The sequence below is a fragment of the Neoarius graeffei genome, chromosome 1 (assembly GCF_027579695.1).
Source record: "Neoarius graeffei isolate fNeoGra1 chromosome 1, fNeoGra1.pri, whole genome shotgun sequence".
Lineage (NCBI taxonomy): Eukaryota > Metazoa > Chordata > Actinopteri > Siluriformes > Ariidae > Neoarius > Neoarius graeffei.
The window spans coordinates 23,227,221-23,233,576 of NC_083569.1; the positions used below are offsets into that span (position 1 = coordinate 23,227,221).

The 6,356-nt window shown below is 41.6% G+C and overlaps 1 non-coding gene across 1 annotated transcript; it reads right to left on the reverse strand.

The window, feature by feature from the left end:
- Positions 1 to 4,683: 4,683 nt before the first annotated feature.
- On the reverse strand, positions 4,684 to 4,756 carry trnat-ugu (transfer RNA threonine (anticodon UGU)). The gene has a single exon. It is a non-coding gene; the product is annotated as a tRNA-Thr (tRNA).
- Between the last annotated feature and the right edge of the window lie 1,600 nt (positions 4,757 to 6,356).

The following is a 6,356-nucleotide window of genomic DNA, read 5'->3' on the forward strand; positions in this document are numbered from 1 at the left end:
CTGTCTCCTTCACACAATCTGCTCCCTGGTACACACCTGAGCTAAGAAAGATGAAAGCAGCCGGTAGACAGCTTGAGCGGCTTAGCAAGAGGACTGGACTGACTGTGCATGCACAGGCTTATAAAGAGCACATTTTATCCTACAAACAGTCATTAAACGATGCTAAATCATTGTACTATTCCTCAGTCATCACCAGTGGTCACAATAACCCCAGAGCTCTATTTTCAATAATTAACAAACTTGTCCAGCCATCCAAACCCTTCCCGCTTACCCCCACAACTGATCTTTGCTGTGAGTTTCTGGACTTTTTTGACAACAAAATTTGCACCATCTACAAGAAACTCCAGTCATTACCAACTACCCAGTGTGACATTCCATCTCTGACCACACCTGCCATGTCACTCTCATCTTTCTCCCCTGTTGATGACACTACAATTCATGACCTAGTCACCAAGGCTAGGCCCACCACCTGTCTCCTGGATCCCATGCCCACCCCTCTTGTGAAGGCCTGTTTGCCTGCTCTTTGCCCTCTCCTTGTCAACATCATAAACTCATCTCTTGTCTCTGGCATCGTCCCTTGCTCCTTGAAAACTGCTGCCATCACACCAGTCCTTAAGAAACCAGGAGCTGCTTTTGATGATTTTAAAAACTACCGGCCCATCTCTAACTTGCCTTTTATTTCTAAGATTCTTGAGCGTATAGTGGCCCTGCAGCTCCAAGACCACCTTACATCATGTGGCTTGTGGGAAGAGTTTCAGTCTGGTTTTAGAGTGAAGCATAGTACTGAAACAGCCTTGGTCAAAGTGGTTAATGACCTACTTATTGCTGCAGACTCTGGCCATTTTAGCATTCTTTTATTACTGGACCTGACAGCTGCGTTTGACACAGTTTGTCATAATACACTGCTCACTCGATTGGAGACACTTTTGGGTATTACGGGCACTGCACTTTCTTGGTTTAGGTCATATCTCACGGGTAGAGAACAGTTTGTTACTATCGGTGATTTCCGGTCCCATAGCTTGCCCCTTGCTCATGGTGTACCACAAGGTTCTGTCCTAGGCCCCCTGCTCTTCACTATTTATACTCTCCCCCTTGGCCATATCCTTCGCCAGCATAATCTTCATTTCCACAGTTATGCTGATGATACACAAATTTACATCCACACCAAGCCCTCATATCCACTCCCACTTTCTGACCTGGCTGTCTGCCTTCATGATATCAGCAATTGGATGACTTGTAACTTTCTTAAACTCAACCATGATAAGACAGAAGCCATACTCATTGCCACTCCCACCCTCCTTAAAAAGATAAACCATTCTCAGTTCTCCATCCCAGGCTACTTTACCACCACCTCATCTGAAGTGAAGAATCTTGGTGTCATTATTGACTCATCACTTTTTTTTTAATCCCACATAAAACAGGTCACAAAAACAGCATTTTTCCATCTGAAAACCATCTCTAAACTCCGATCTTCTCTCACCCTTGCCACTGCAGAAACTCTCATCCATGCTTTCATAACCTCAAGACTGGACTATTGCAATGCCCTCCTTACTGGTCTTCCAGCCAAATCAATAAACAGATTACAACATATCCAGAACTCTGCAGCAAGACTTCTTACCCACACCAGACCATGGCAACACATCACGCCTGTCCTTCACCAACTCCACTGGCTTCCTGTTCAGTCACGCATTCAATTCAAAATCCTCCTACTCGTCTTTAAGGCACAGCATAATCTAGCACCCCCTTATCTCACTCATCTCCTCTCCCCATACCAGCCCACACGCACCCTACGCTCCACTGACACACACCTCCTTGTCACCCCCTCTACTCGTCTTCATTCCATGGGTGACAGGGCTTTTAGTGTAGCTGGGCCTAAACTCTGGAATTCTCTCCCCCTCTCATTGCGGCAGTGTACCTCTCTCTCTTCTTTTAAGGCACAATTAAAAACCCACCTTTTTACTCTTGCTTTTCCCTTTTAATAGATACTTTTTTTTAATCGGTTTTATTATTTTAGTGTCAGAATGGTCCAGCTATTTTATTGTTTTATGTTTTTTATTGATAGTTTACTTGTTATATATTCCTGTCCTGCTTCGTTTTATTCATCTTATTTTTCATTATTTCTAATTGTTTATAATTGCTTGATTTTATTTTTACACTTTTATTGTTAAGTGTCCTTGAGTACCCTGAAAGGCGCTTTAAATAAAATGTATTATTATTATTATTATGTCATTCAAACAGTTAAAGTAAACCATACTAATAAAATAAAATTTTTATCTAGGAAATGTATTTATTTATTTATTTATTTATTTGTTACTATTATACTGTGAATGCTGTGTGATAATAATAATAATAATAATAATAATAATAATAATAATAATAATGTTGTGTGTTTTCTGATTGTCAGTGAATGTGTATAGTACGGGCAAGTACGTGGTTGGATGAGAAAGCGAGGGGGCGGGGTGAGTGTGGAAGACAGGGGTCCTGTGTGTGAGTGAGTGAGTGAGTGAGTGAGGTGCTGAGATTTAGTGAGAGCTTGATTTGTGGATCAACTCTGTCATCCTTTTTAACACGTCCATTCGGACGGATGAATGATCATTAAAACAAACAATCAATCAAACAAACGACAATCATAACATAATGTCCCATACCGTATCACTCTCAGGAGATGATTGGGGTATAAAGAACTGTGACACTGACGCTTGTGTCTTCTGTGTTCTTACATATCTGCAGTGTTGCTCTCCCGACGAATGCTGTCTAATGTCAGACAGCCCACCGTCTGCCACTGAAAACACTCGCCAACAGACTTTACAGTTTGCTGTGTAGTCGTCTCCACTCACGCTGTCCAGCCAAGGATGTGCCTCTTCCCACTCACGTCTGTATTTTTGTAAGCATTTACGCTTTTGAGGACGTGGTGGAGTCCCGGGTGCAGCAGACATTTTTAAAAGGCCCGGGTTTTTTGAGCAGCGCCGGTGTGTGTTGTCTGTCTCTAGGCAACTGTGACAGCGCCACACGCAGTGACGCAGGCAGCCAAGCACAGACGCACAGAGTGTGACACAGAGTGGAGGGGTTTGTGTCCTGGGTAGATCCTGCAACGGAGTATTTCCTGTTTTATTTTGTTCATTATTGTTAGATTTAGTGTTGATATGTGTGACAGACATGTGTATTGGACATTTATGAAAATATGGAACAAATCGCGTCCCGTATCGGTTCAATACGGGACACAAGATTTAATTGCCAAATAAAGGATGATACTGTATTTTATGGGACGGGTGGCAACCCTGATGACAAACATTTGGTATCCAAAAAATGCCGCTCGGCCTTTCCCCACTCTCCCCATAGCACAGTTAAATGCATGAGAATGAAGTGATGGCAAACAGTGATTTAATGCCGAGCATGGCTTATGAAACCAGTTATACTGATCAATTCAAACAGTATGGACAAAGAAAGAAAACAGCAATACACTAGCGACAGGTCAGTTGATGGTAAAGTGGTGGCAAAAGGCTGCATGCTCTGTTAGCTTAGCTTTAATATCGCCTGCACGGTTTGGCTCCTGTTACAACTTGGCCCACGAGGGGAAACATTTCAACCAAAGACCTTGAAAACTTTGTATATTTTGCTTACTTTTCGGTGAAATTTGCCATTCTGTGTTCAAAATAAGAAAGCATGTCACCTATGATTTTGTTGTAGAGCAGAGGAAAAACCTGGGTGAGGGAGGGGTGGTTTCTGTCCCGCTCAATCCACAGAAATGACGTCAGAGAGCAGATTATCTCGTGAGTGCAGTGAGTTTCTAAGATGGACACAGTGCCAAAGATGAAAATGACAAACTCCAGATGTGTCGTGTTCTGTGACAGATGGCTGACTGGCTGTATTGGAACTGTTAGAGAGCAGCAACTGCAAGTCGTGCGGATTCGTCATTCTAAATGACATGCTTTGCAGGCTGCTTTAGAACATCCCCACACCAACACTAGCTCTATCGGTATTTACTCACCACGGAAATCAGTTTAACCTTTAACTGAACCACACTCCTATCTGTAATTAAAATTTAAATCTTCATATTAGTGGCGCTCCTTCGGCCCATGCGAGCGGAGCCCCATAGGCGTTGAGTGTGGAGACATAAAGAAACCCATCGAGTTGTTTTCTGATGGTTTCGGTCCTGTGTGTGCATGCCTGCCGCCACAGGAAACCCAACAACTAGTGAAGTAGAGTAGTAGTCGGGACAGTATAGTAGTGAGTAACTTGTCACTGTTGTCGCCTGACATTTTGTGCAACATAAGGAAACAGTATAGTAACTATAACGGTAAAGAAATAAAACAAAAGAGGCAGGCTATGATATAAGAAAATTCTACAAACCAGAAACAGATGGGCGCTCCACTTTTAGGCAGTGCCTCTATCTATATATTAGTCTTAATTTGAAGTCTTTTTTGTTGTTGTTATCATCTGTGCATTGATGGTGACCTGAGTGCAAAGTGCTTTGCAGAAATTGCAGACCAAAGACACCTTCAGGTCCTCAGTCTCATTCAGAGTAATCTCACTGATCTTTAAACTGTCCATGTGGGGCCATTCTCACCAGCAGAAAGTGGTCTTCAGGTGATGAGAAGTCATGAGCAGCACTTTCTGGTGTCAGTGTTCTCAATATTCCCTCTTTTGTCTGGATCATCTTTTTACCTTAAAAGTGTCCCTTACAGGCCCCAGTGAGAATTGAACTCACGACCCCTGGTTTACAAGACCAGTGCTCTCACCACTGAGCTATGGAGCCTTAATTCTTTCACAGCTACTGAAGCTTGGGTCCACAGCAGAACCTTGAAGCCCCTGCACCGATCCTCAAAACAGCCCACAGAAATTGGTGTCACGTCACTCACAACTTTAGTTCCTAGCTGCAGTTAGCTTCTGTTTACTATTTGCCTCACAAAAAAGACACACATTTTAAATAATGTGGTGTGTCAGTCGTAGAGTGGGCTGTGGACTGTACATTCTGGCTACCTTCTCATCTGAGCTAACAAAAACACTGGACAGGCCAAGCCCTCAAGAGACAAACCATAAACACCATGAGTGACCTCCTGATCTTCAGGCTCTTCATGTGGGGTCATCCTCAGCAGCAGCCAGTGGTTTTCAGGTGATGAGAACTGCAACCAAAAAAAATCCAAACAGTATTTTTGGTTGCATGTCTGTGAAGATTCTCAGTCATCCAGGTCATAGTAAACTGTGGGTGGTAAAAGAGAGCAACTGGACTTGCTTGAAGATTCTTGAAGACGTTTCACCTCTCATCCGAATACTTCTTCTGTCTTAGAAGCTTTTCGGATGAGAGGTGAAACGTCTTCAAGAATCTTCAAGCAAGTCCTGTTGCTCTCTTTTACCACCCACAGTATTTTTGGTTCTTTTTTTTATCCTCCGCCCAAACGAAGTTTGGCAGGGGATATAGAAACGGGTTCCATCTGGTCATGTTTTCATTTCCAGGCCATATCTTTAAAACTACTGAAGATATTTTCATGAAACTTTGTATACGTATCAAGCAACATGGGAACTGCTGCGTTTTGCTATTTTGGATTTTTGGAAAAAATTAATTTTCAAATTTTTACATAAAAAAATAGATTTTGAATTAGTTCCTAAGAACAATGTTCATTTCCGGAGCATATATCCAAAACTATTCATGATACAGATTTGAAACTTGGTATGTATGTTAACAAGATAATGTATATGTGCCTTTTGATTCTAAGAAATGTGAGAAATTTTAATTTTTAGCTCACCTGGACCAAAGGTCCGGTGGGTTTATGCCATGGGCTGCTGGTCAGTGTAAAGAGGTAAGTTTGGTTTCCTGCAGCAGAACTTGAAAAATGTGACAAATAATATCTTGAAACTTGGTATATAGTTGGCATATAGGGTGGGGGATATAGATGACTGTCTTCTTGTCGTTTTTAACTTGTAATTTTCTTAACCTCATGCTTTTTCCGTGTACATCTCATGTAGTTCTTGTCCCAAGTTTCCTAGTGCTAAAAGTTGGAATTGTGTAACCAGGAACTTACAAATATTTGCAGCATGATAAGAATCCTTTAGAGTTTTAATTGAAGTCTTTTGTTTATGATGTAAAAGGCTCACTGATAGATACTTGAGTGCAACATGTTTTGAAGAAACTTTATAGTCGGGGAGCATATGTAACCTACTTTGCAAAATTTGCCAAGTCTGGTTTCTCAGTATTAACCCTTTATTTACATCCCAAACAAATTATTTTTACTTGTTGTAATGTCAGCAATCACTATTTTCACCAAAAAAAGGAAATGCTAAATATCTCGTGTAAAAACGTAAAAAAAAAAACAACCCAACCATATATCTGTATCACTTAAGTCCATTATAACGTCTGT